This window comes from Hyperoodon ampullatus (assembly GCF_949752795.1).
Source record: "Hyperoodon ampullatus genome assembly, contig: scaffold_519, whole genome shotgun sequence".
In the NCBI taxonomy this organism is placed as follows: domain Eukaryota; kingdom Metazoa; phylum Chordata; class Mammalia; order Artiodactyla; family Ziphiidae; genus Hyperoodon; species Hyperoodon ampullatus.
In genome coordinates this window covers 61,658-74,661 of record NW_027640772.1, presented here as the reverse complement: position 1 = coordinate 74,661, position 13,004 = coordinate 61,658, and the positions used below count along the sequence as shown (strand labels likewise).

At 39.1% G+C, this 13,004-nt stretch overlaps 1 long non-coding RNA gene across 1 annotated transcript in view; it reads left to right on the top strand.

The window, feature by feature from the left end:
* The window catches only part of LOC307070039, an 80,246-nt gene extending 67,489 nt beyond the window's left edge, over positions 1-12,757 (top strand). The window contains exons 3-4 of the long non-coding RNA XR_013811521.1: positions 1,441-1,537; positions 12,648-12,757. This is a non-coding gene — a long non-coding RNA (uncharacterized lncRNA). The remainder of the gene's footprint in view (positions 1-1,440; positions 1,538-12,647) is intronic.
* The last annotated feature ends 247 nt before the right edge of the window (positions 12,758-13,004 follow it).

Below are 13,004 nucleotides of genomic sequence, written 5' to 3'. Positions count from 1 at the left end.
GTTCCATTCAACCTCTCTGTGCCTCAGTGTCTTCCTCTGAAACTGAGTTTCTTCATCAATGGTGATAAATACTGGTACCAATCTGACAGAGTTATTGTAAGAAGTGAAGGAGTTCACAAATTTCCTAAAGGCTTAATGTTTGGCTTGTCGTTACTAAATGCTGGTAATTGTTAGTAAAACAATATCCCTCTATTATTTAGTCTATCAAAATAATAATGATAAGGGCATGTTATTTTAGTAGTTCTATTTTTTGGTCATATAGTTTAGACTAACACATATTGTTTAAATGTGAAACCAAGAAGAAAAACAGTTTTGTTTTGTTTTTTTAACCTGGTCAAGGAACCCAAATCACCTAATTCAGAAATGTTTCTAACTTGGCATCTGCTTTGAATCTGTCACAGCCAGAGAAAGTTTATTGTCTCAGAAAGTGACAGCCTTGTATTTGTGTAGCATAGAAAAAAAGATACAAGCTAGATAAGATACATACCCCTTATCCTAGTCCTGCCACACAGAGTGCAAAACTATTCCTGCTGGGTTCAAACATTGTGATCCAGAGCCTGCCATTGCCTATTATCAGGAGCAGCAAAGGGTAAGAACCGTATGTGTTTGCCCTTAAGTTGGTCTACAACACAGGTACTGTCAATCAGCGTCTGATAGTACCCTCCCCGTGGACAACCTTCTGTGCTCTTTTGAGCATGTTCAGATGGAGTCTACCATCAGTGTGGTGGGAGTTCACTTCGCTTCAAGTGTGTCCACGTTGAAGGGTGAAATTAACACATACTAACCAAATTGTGGCTGTCCAAACTAGGAAAATATTTAAAGAATCAGGACAGGAAGAATCAGGCAAATACTCATTTGGTGTCAACCCAATAAAAAAGCTTCCTGGTGAGAAAAAAATTGTCAAAGATGAAAGCCTAGAATACTGCCACTTTAGCCTAACCACAGTGTCAAAGCAAATAACACACAAACACACAAATGCAAAAGGAAGCCCTCTTCACACTAATGCCCCAAAGTCCTTTATGGGTCTTCAAATTGAGCGATTAGGTAGGTTGATGGTTGTCCTTTACGGATTGGGTCCACCTAACAAGACTGGTTACTAACAGAATATCTCTGTTTTGTCATTTAATAGACATCCCAACCTTAATATACCTTGCAATCAAATACACACATAGTCACTCATGCTTTTCCTGTAGACTTCCCAAAGCAGAAAAGGGCAGCTGCATTCTTCCTGGTGCTCAGTTACAAAATGTGATTCATCTTTGACTTTTTTCTTTCCCTCTCCTTTCACATCCAATACAGAAGCAAAATGTGTCAGCCGTATCTTTGAGATAGAACCAGAATTTGACAATTTCTCGATTTTCCCACTATTACCACTCAGGATTAAGATTTCATTGTCTGTCATCTTAATTATTATCCCTCTGAAATCTGTCCTTAACACAGTGGCCGGAGAACCCTTCGAGAATCTAAGTCAGAAGAATTATGTGACTTCAGTGTCTTCCCCTTCATCATAGTTGAAGCTGAAGTTCTTCAAATGCTGGTAAGTTGCTACATGATTACCCTCTGCATTATGTATCTGATCTCATGTCCTCCACCTCTACTCCTTGCTCACTCTTTTGCAAACACCTTATACTCTTTAGTCCTTGATGTTCAACAAGTATAGTAGGCAGACATTTTCACTTGCTGTTCCCTTTACCTGAATTGCTGTTCTCTTTAGTATCTACAATACTTATCCACCCACTTTTTTAGGTCTTTTCTCAAATATCACCGTCTCCATTATGAGGCCTTGCTTGGATTCCCTGTAATAACCTGCAGCCCCACTAATACACCCTACCTCCTTTGAAGCCTCCCTTCTGCTGTAGAATCTGTTGAATGAATGAATGCTGAGCTATATCTAATTCCCCAAAAAATAAACATCAACAGTAAACACTTGTTGAGAGACGGGTTCAGGGTATAAAGAATAAAAGAAGTGTAAATTCAGGCCTTACCATTCACCATCCATTCCCTAAGGGTTCTGCTATGGTTTATCTTTGAATAAAAAGCACAATTTGAGAAGACTAACTAATAGCTTAAATTCGTTAGAATCCCAGACCTTTTATAGTAGAAATGTGATAAAAATTGTTTCAGAGATTCTCAACAGAATGTTAGGAAATTGAAGCCAAAAAAGTATAAAAACGATTATATACCACGACCAAATGGGATTTGTGTCAGGTATTTAAGGCTGGTTCAACAGTTGAAAATTAATTAATATCCATCCAAGACCAAAAAGGAAAAAAAAACATATAAATACATGTGGAAGAAGCATTTGACAAAATCCAGCATGCACCCATGAGAAAAACTCTCAGTAAACTAGGAATAGAGAGGGACTTTCTTAACTTGATAAATACGATCTACAAAAAAACCAATAGCTAACATCATACTTACTGGAGAGAAACTCAGTGCTTTCCAACTAAGATTAAGCACAAGGCAAGGATATCCTCCTTTATTATAACTTTTCAATATTGTGCTGCAAGTTCTTCTACTGGAATAAGGCAAGAAAAGGAAATAAAATGTGTACAGATTGAGAAGGAAGACATAAAGCTGTCTTTGTTCACAGATGACATGATCATCTATGTAGAAAATCTTAAAGAGTTGACCCAAAACTCCTGTAAGTAATAAATGATTATAGCAAGGTTGTAGGATCCAAGGTTAATATACAAAAGGCAATTGCTTCCCTATATACCAATAATGAACAAGTGGAATAGGTTAATAAAAACCCACACTATTTACATTAGCACTGCCAAAAATGTAATACTTCAGTATAAATCTAATAAAATAAGTAAAACCTCTATAGAAGGAAAACTACAAAACCGTGATGAATGAAGTCAAAGAATAAATAAGTAAATGGAGAGATATTGCATGTTCATGAATAGGAAGACTCGGTATTATCAAAATGTCAGTTCTTTCCGACTTAATCTATAGAAATTCAGTGCGATCCCAACCAAAATCCCAGCAAGTTAATTTATGGATATTGGCAAACTGATTCTAAAGACCATATGAAGAGGCAAGAGACCCAGAATAGCTGTCACCTCATTGAAGAAGGACAAAGTTGAAGGAATGACACTACCCAGCCTGAAGACTTACTACAAAGGTGCAGTAATCAAGACAGGGTGGTATTGGTGAAAGATCAGCTAGATCAATGGAAAAGAATAATGAGACACGTGGAACAACTCCTACAGAACACCTACTGAACGCTGGCAGAAGACCCCAGACCTCCCAAAAGGCAAGAAACTCCCCACATACCTGGGTAGGGCAAAGCGGAGAGATTCCCGCACAGAGGATCGGTGCCGAGCGGCACTCACCAGCCCGAGAGGCTTGTCTGCTCGCCCGCCGGGGCGGGCGGCGCTGGAAGCTGAGGCTCGGGCTTCGGTCAGAGCGCAGGGAGGGGACTGGGGCTGGCGGCGAGAACTCAGCCTGAAGGGGGCTAATGTGCCACAGCTAGCCGGGAGGGAGTCCGGGAAAACTCTGGAGCTGCCGAAGAGGCAAGAGACTTGTTCTTCCCTCTTGGTTTCCTGCTGCGCGAGGAGAGGGGATTAAGAGCGCTGCTTAAAGGGGCTCCACAGACGGGCGCGAGTCGCGACTGAAAGCGCGGAGCCCAGTGACGGGCGTGGGACGCTGGGGCTGCTGCTGCTGCCGCCAAGAAGCCCGTGTGCGAGCGCAGGTCACTGTCCACACCGCCCTTCCGGGAGCCTGAGCAGCCCGCCACTGCCGGGGTCCCGGGATCCAGGGGCGGCTTCCCTGGGAGAACGCACGGCGCGCCTCGGGCTGGTGCAACGTCACGCCGACCTCTGCCGCTGCAGGCTCGCCCCGCACTCCGTGCCCCTCCCTCCCGCCCGGCCTGAGTGAGCCAGAGTTCCCGAAGAGGCTGCTCCTTTAACCCTTTCCTGTCTGAGCGAAGAACAGACGCCCTCCGGCGACCTACACGCAGAGGCGGGGCCAAATCCAAAGCTGAGACCCGGGAGCTGTGAGAACAAAGAAGAGAAAGGGAAACCTCTCCCAGCAGCCTCAGAAGCAGCGGATTAAAGCTCCACAATCAACTTGATGTACCCTGCATCTGTGGAATACATGAATAGACAACAAATCATCCCAAATTGAGGAGCCAGGAGTCAGTACTGTGCCTCTGAGGTGGGAGAGCCAACTTCAGGACACTGGTCCACAAGAGACCTCCCAGCTCCACATAATATCAAACGGCGAAAATCTTCCAGAGATCTCCATCTCAACACCAGCACCCAGCTTCACTCAACGACCAGCAAGCTACAGTGCTGGACACCCTATGCCAAACAACTAGCAAGACAGGAACACAACGCCACCCATTAGCAGAGAGGTGGCCTAAAATCATAAAAAGTCTGCAGACACCCCAAAACACACCACCAGACGTGGACCTGCCCACCAGAAAGACAAGATCCAGCCTCATCCACCAGAACACAGGCACTAGTCCCCTCGACCAGGAAACCTACACAACCCACTAAACCAACCTTAGCCACTGGGGACAGACACCAAAAACAACAGGAACTACGAACCTGCAGCCGGCAAAAAGGAGACCCCAAACACAGTAACATAAGCAAAATGAGAAGACAGAAAAACACACAGCAGGAGAAGGAGCAAGATAAAAACCCACCAGACCTAACAAATGAAGAGGTAATAGGCAGTCTATCTGAAAAAGAATTCAGAATAATGATAGTAAAGATGATCCAAAATCTTGGAAATAGAATAGACAAAATGCAAGAAACAGTTAACAAGGACCTAGTAGAACTAAAGATGAATCAAGCATCGATTAAAAACACAATAAATGAAATGAAAAATACTCTAGATGGGATCAATAGCAGAATAACTGAGGCAGAAGAACGGATAAGTGAGGTGGAAGATAAAATAGTGGAAATAACTAATGCAGAGCAAAATAAAGAGAAAAGAATGAAAAGGACAGAGGACAATATCAGAGACCTCTGGGACAACATTAAACGCACCAACATTCGAATTATAGGGGTTCCAGAAGAAGAAGAGAAAAAGAAAGGGACTGAGAAAATATTTGAAGAGATTATAGTTGAAAACTTCCCTAATATGGGAAAGGAAATAGTTAATCAAGTCCAAGAAGCACAGAGAGTCCCATACAGAATAAATCCAAGGAGAAATACGCCAAGACACATATTAATCAAACTGTCAAAAATTAAACACAAAGAAATCATATTAAAAGCAGCAAGGCAAAAACAACAAATAACACACAAGGGAATCCCCATCAGGATAACAGCTGATCTCTCAGCAGAAACTCTACAAGCCAGAAGGGAGTGGCAGGACATAATTAAAGTGATGAAGGAGAGAAACCTGCAACCAAGATTACTCTACCCAGCAAGGATCTCATTCAGATTTGATGGAGAAATTAAAACGTTTACAGACAAGCAAAAGCTGAGAGAGTTCAGCACCACCAAACCAGCTTTACAACAAATGCTAAAGGAACTTCTCTAGGCAAGAAACACAACAGAAGGAAAAGACCTACAATAACGAACCCAAAACAATTAAGAAAATGGGAATAGGAACATACATATCGATAATTACCTTAAATGTAAATGGACTAAACGCTCCCACCAAAAGACACAGATTGGCTGAATGGATACAAAAACAAGACCCATATATATGCTGTCTACAAGAGACCCACTTCAGACCTAGAGACACATACAGACTGAAAGTAAGGGGATGGAAAAAGATATTCCATGCAAATGGAAACCAAAAGAAAGCTGGAGTAGCAATTCTCATATCAGACAAAATAGACTTTAAAATAAAGACTACTAGAAGAGACAAAGAAGGACACTACATAATGATCAAGGGATCGATCCAAGAAGAAGATATAACAATTGTAAATATTTATGCACCCAACATAGGAGCACCTCAATACATAAGGCAAACACTAACAGCCATAAAAGGAGAAATCGACAGTAACACAATCATAGTAGGGGACTTTAACACCCCACTTTCACCAATGGACAGATCATCCAAAATGAAAATAAATAAGGAAACACAAGCTTTAAATGATACATTAAACAAGATGGACTTAATTGATATTTATAGGACATTCCATCCAAAAACAACAGAATACACATTTTTCTCAAGTGCTCATGGAACATTCTCCAGGATAGATCATATCTTGGGTCACAAATCAAGCCTTGGTAAATTTAAGAAAATTGAAATTGTATCAAGTATCTTTTCCGACCACAATGCTATGAGACTAGATATCAATTACAGGAAAAGAGCTATAAAAAATACAAACACATGGAGGCTAAACAATACATTACTTAATAACGAAGTGATCACTGAAGAAATCAAAGAGGAAATAAAAAAATACCTAGAAACAAATGACAATGGAGACACGACGACCCAAAACCTATGGGATGCAGCAAAAGCAGTTCTAAGAGGGAAGTTTATAGCAATACAATCCCACCTTAAGAAACAGGAAATATCTCGACTAAACAACCTAACCTTGCACCTAAAGCAATTAGAGAAAGAAGAACAAAAACATCCCAAAGTTAGCAGAAGGAAAGAAATCATAAAAATCAGATCAGAAATAAATGAAAAAGAAATGAAGGAAACAATAGCAAAGATCAATAAAACTAAAAGCTGGTTCTTTGAGAAGATAAACAAAATTGATAAACCATTAGCCAGACTCATCAAGAAAAAAAGGGAGAAGACTCAAATCAATAGAATTAGAAATGAAAAAGGAGAAGTAACAACTGACACTGCAGAAATACAAAAGATCGTGAGAGATTACTATAAGCAACTCTATGCCAATAAAATGGACAACCTGGAAGAAATGGACAAATTCTTAGAAATGCACAACCTGCCAAGACTGAATCAGGAAGAAATAGAACATATGAACAGACCAATCACAAGCACTGAAATTGAAACTGTGATAAAAAATCTTCCAACAAACAAAAGCCCAGGACCAGATGGCTTCACAGGCGAATTCTATCAAGCATTTAGAGAAGAGCTAACGCCTATCCTTCTCAAACTCTTCCAAAATATAGCAGAGGGAGGAACACTCCCAAACTCATTCTACGAGGCCACCATCACCTTGATACCAAAACCAGACAAGGATGTCACAAAGAAAGAAAACTACAGGCCAATATCACTGATGAACATAGATGCAAAAATCCTCAACAAAATACTAGCAAACAGAATCCAACAGCACATTAAAAGGATCATACACCATGATCAAGTGGGGTTTATCCCAGGAATGCAAGGATTCTTCAATATACGCAAATCAATCAACGTGATACACCATATTAACAAATTGAAGGAGAAAAACCATATGATCATCTCAATAGATGCAGAGAAAGCTTTCGACAAAATTCAACACCCATTCATGATAAAAACCCTGCAGAAAGTAGGCATAGAGGGAACTTTCCTCAACATAATAAAGGCCATATATGACAAACCCACAGCCAGCATCGTCCTCAATGGTGAAAAACTGAAACCATTTCCACTAAGATCAGGAACAAGACAAGGTTGCCCACTCTCACCACTCTTATTCAACATAGTTTTGGAAGTTTTAGCCACAGCAATCAGAGAAGAAAAGCAAATAAAAGGAATCCAAATTGGAAAAGAAGAAGTAAAGCTGTCACTGTTTGCAGATGACATGATACTATACATAGAGAATCCTAAAGATGCTACCAGAAAACTACTAGAGCTAATCAATGAATTTGGTAAAGTTGCAGGATACAAAATTAATGCACAGAAATCTCTGGCATTCCTATATACTAATGATGAAAAATCTGAAAGTGAAATCAAGGAAACACTCCCATTTACCATTGCAACAAAAAGAATAAAATATCTAGGAATAAACCTACCTAAGGAGACAAAAGACCTGTATGCAGAAAATTATAAGACACTGATGAAAGAAATTAAAGATGATACAAATAGATGGAGAGATGTACCATGTTCTTGGATTGGAAGAATCAACATTGTGAAAATGACTCTACTACCCAAAGCAATCTACAGATTCAATGCAATCCCTATCAAAATACCACTGGCATTTTTCACAGAACTAGAACAAAAAATTTCACAATTTGTATGGAAACACAAAAGACCCCGAATAGCCAAAGCAATCTTGAGAACGAAAAATGGAGCTGGAGGAATCAGGCTCCCTGACTTCAGACTATACTACAAAGCTGCAGTAATCAAGACAGTATGGTACTGGCACAGAAACAGAAAGATAGATCAATGGAACAGGATAGAAAGCCCAGAGATAAACCCACGGACATATGGTCACCTTATCTTTGATAAAGGAGGCAGGAATGTACAGTGGAGAAAGGACAGTCTCTTCAATAAGTGGTGTTGGGAAAACTGGACAGGGACATGTAAAAGTATGAGATTCGATCACTCCCTAACACCATACACAAAAATAAGCTCAAAATGGATTAAAGACCTAAATGTAAGGCCAGACACTATCAAACTCTTAGAGGACAACATAGGCAGAACACTCTATGACATAAATCACAGCAAGATCCTTTTTGACCCACCTCCTAGAGAAATGGAAATAAAGACAAAAATAAACACATGGGACCTAATGAAACTTAAAAGCTTTTGCACAGCAAAGGAAACCATAAACAAGACCAAAAGACAACCCTCAGAATGGGAGAAAATATTTGCAAATGAAGCAACTGACAAAGGATTAATCTCCAAAATTTATAAGCAGCTCATGCAGCTCAATAACAAAAAAACAAACAACCCAATCCAAAAATGGGCAGAAGACCTAAATAGACATTTCTCCACAGAAGATATACAGACTGCCAACAAACACATGAAAGGATGCTCAACATCTTTACTAATTAGAGAAATGCAAATCAAAACTACAATGAGATATCATCTCACACCAGTCAGAATGGCCATCATCAAAAAATCTAGAAACAATAAATGCTGGAGAGGGTGTGGAAAAAAGGGAACACTCTTGCACTGTTGGTGGGAATGTGAATTGGTACAGCCACTATGGAGAACGGTATGGAGGTTCCTTAAAAAACTACAAATAGAACTACCATATGACCCTGCAATCCCACTACTGGGCATATACCCTGAGAAAACCATAATTCAAAAAGAGACATGTACCAAAATGTTCATAGCAGCCCTATTTACAATAGCCCGGAGATGGAAACAACCTAAGTGTCCATCATCGGATGAATGGGTAAAGAAGATGTGGCACATACATACAATGGAATATTACTCAGCCATAAAAAGAAATGAAATTGAACTATTTGTAATGAGGTGGATGGACCTAGAGTCTGTCATACAGAGTGAAGTAAGTCAGAAAGAGAAAGACAAATACTGTATGCTGACACATATATATGGAATTTAAGAAAAAAAAAAGGTCATGAAGAACATAGGGGTAAGACAGGAATAAAGACACAGACCTACTAGAGAATGGACTTGAGGATATGGGGAGGGGGAAGGGTAAGCTGTGACAAAGTGAAAGAGCGGCATGGACATATATACACTACCAAACGTAAGGTAGATAGCTAGTGGGAAGCAGCCGCATAGCACAGGGAGATCAGCTCGGTGCTTTGTGACCGCCTGGAGGGGTGGGATAGGGAGGGTGGGAGGGAGACGCAAAAGGGAGGGGATATGGGAACATATGTATACATATAACTGATTAAATTTGTGATAAAGCAAAAAATAAAAATAAAAAAATAAAAAAAAATAAAAAAAAAGAAAAAAAAAAAAAAAGAAAACTGTCTTAACCAGGAGACATAATGCTTTCAATGAAATGGAAGTTAAGTCTGCCACTTGATTATTTTGGGCTTCTTATTCCACTGAAACTACAGCCAAATACTGGGCTACTATGATTTATGGAGTGCTTACCAAGGAGAAGTTGGGTTACTCCTCCATAGAGGAGACAGTCAGATTATGTCTGGAACCAAGGAGGTTTCCCAGAGTGGATCTTAGTACTTTAATGTTCAGTTGAAAAATTAATGGAAGTCTATACAACCCAAAGAGACAGCTCCACCTAAAACTCACACCCTCAGGAATGAAAATTTGGCTTACCTTCATCTGTTTAAGGACCATATTAGCTGAGATCCTGGCAGCAGGCAAAGCCTCTCACTGTTGTGGCCTCTCCCGTTGTGGAGCACAGGCTCCAGACGCGCAGGCTCAGCGGCCATGGCTCACGGGCCCAGCCGCTCCACGGCGTGTGGGGTCTTCCCGGACCGGGGCACGAACCCCTGTGTCCCCTGTATTGGCAGGTGGACTCTCGACCACTGCGCCACCAGGGAAGCCCTATTTTCTCTTTTTTAATGTATGGAATAATGACAGTGTCTAAATTACTTCATTTTCTCTCCTTCACTCAATCTTTCCAACACCTGTGTAAATCAATTCCCTGTATTAAATCCTTTTTTGTTTGAAAAAAAAAAAAAAAAAAAAAAAAAAAAAAAAAAAGAATAATGAGCCCCAAAATAGACCCACATAAATACAGTCAACTGATCTTTGGCCAAAGAACAAAGGCGATACAATGGAGCAAAGATAGTCTTTTCATCAAATAGTGCTGAAACAACTGGATGTCCACAGTAAAAAAAACCCAAAAAACAAACAAAAAGAAAACTAGACACAGACTTTATATCCTTCATAAAAATTAACTCAAAATGAGCCACAGACCTAAATGTAAAACACAAAACTGTAAAACTTCCAGAAGATAACATAGGGGAAAACCTAGATGACCTTGGGTATGGCAATGACTTCTAAAATATAACACCAAAGGCACAATCCATGAAAGAAAGAATTGATAAGCTAGACTTCATTAAAACAGAAAATTTCTGCTCTGTAAAAATCACTATCAAGATAATGAAAAGACAAGCCACAGAGTGGGAGAAAACATCTGTAAAAGACTCATCTTGTTAGGATAAAGTGTCAACTTGCAAGCTTCTTACATGTGCAACTGGTTTAACTTATTTTGGTATGTAATGTGAGGTACAGACTTTAGTTTTAAATGGGTGTGTAGTTTTCTAGGCATCAGTTTTAAAGATTATACCTTGACTGTGTCACAATCAAACTTCCCAGACATACTTAGAACTATTTGTGGATATTCTTTTCTGTTTAATTTGTATATGTGCTCATTCAGGTAGTAATGCTACAATGTTTGAATTGTAGTGGCTTTATAGTTAAGTTATATAGCTGCCTGCTAATTAACAGATACTCAACTTCTAATAAAGTTGATTACTTGTACCTGAATGCTTCCAGATTATGTTCTTCATTCAGACTCTTTACTTTTCACTCAATATAACTTCAAAGCTGATCTACATTAAAAACTGAACTAAGGTGGCTAACATGTTTTAGTTTTCATCTATATTCCTAGATTTAAAATATGAGAAAGTAATAGAATGCAACATTTTTAAAAACCTCTAATGACACACATTTTCTATCTCTAATTAAAACAGAATACCCTGTGGAATATCTTTGCATCATTTACCCAGTTTCATTAATTCTGGCTGCTGCAGTTAATTTAAATTCACTCTGGTAAAATGAGAGCTCAGTATAAGCTTTTAGCATACTCAGTGAGACTTACAAATAGTCATCTGCTGGGTGGTAAACAGTAAACAGTCTTGTTTATTGCAAATAACCTTAGCCACTAATGTTACTTATGCTCCATTTAAGAATAAAGATGTTCATCTGAGATCACAAAACGATCTTTTTGTTAAAGCTAAAAGCAATTCTGCTTTGATTAGTTGCAAATATTACCTAACTTCTTTCTCCTTCTTTGATAGTTGTATAGAAATAAAACTAAATATAAGACTGTAAGCCAAACCCACTACAAATGAAACTGCGCTACACGCCCAGTATCTTCAGTGATTTCTAGATGATTTCTATGCTCAAACCTTCATTCTATCCTCTCTTCCTAAACAGAATTGTTTTTTATTTTTGGTTTTGAGTAAGTTTTATTATACAAGGGATTCATATTCTTTATAGAGAAATCATGTAATCAAATAATCCAAAAATAGATTAAAAAGCAGCCATAATTTCACCTCTCAGATATATTATCACTTTATCTATTTTATAGTATAGCTTTCATATATATATTTTTAACATCTTTATTGGAGTATAATTGCTTTACAATGTTGTGTTAGTTTCTGCTGTATAATAGTGCATCAGCTATATATATATATATGTCTCCCCATATCCCCTCCTTTTTTTGTCTCCCTCCCACCCTCCCTCTCCCACCCCTGTAGGTGGTCACGAAACCCCGAGCTGATCTCCCTGTGCTATTTGGCTGCTTCCCACTAGCTATCTATTTTACATTTGGTAGTGTATATATGTCCATGCCACTCTCTCACTTTGTCCCAGCTTACCCTTCCCCATCCCCATGTCACTAAACAGAATTTAAAGAAGTTAGCCAAGATAAAATAAGAAACTAATTTAGACTTAAGTCCCAAATTGACAGCTTCAATGATTTAGGAAAATTCCTTGACAGCTATACTGAGCCTCAGTTTTCACATTTGTAAAAGGGTGAGGATGAAAAACACTGATACTTCTGGAAATGCCTGTCATTCTGATTGGATATTTTTTAGATGTTAACTGAAATTTAAATGTATAAATTATAAAAAGAAGATGACAAAAAGGCCTATTATCATTTTATTACCCAGATAAACCCTGGTGGTGCACTGATAGGGGAAGTGTCTTCTCTAAGCAGTTTTCTTCATCCTGATTTCTGGACACTCTGTCCTTCAATGTGCATCTGGAGGCAGCGGATGACATTCTGGCAAGTTTTATTCAAATTCTTTATGCCTTGATTTTAGGAAAGAAGAATAGTAGCTGTGCTGAGCTCTGCCAGGTCAGATAGAATTTTGGAGTATTCTCTTTCTCTCTCTTGTAGACAGCCACTGTCATTTGGTAAGCCATAAGCCTTCCTTTGCTTTGAGTGTGGTTAGTGTGTTTGCTGGATTTCTAAAATATATTTTTAGTGTTTACTTGTTTAGATTGAAAAGATGGGGCTATATATA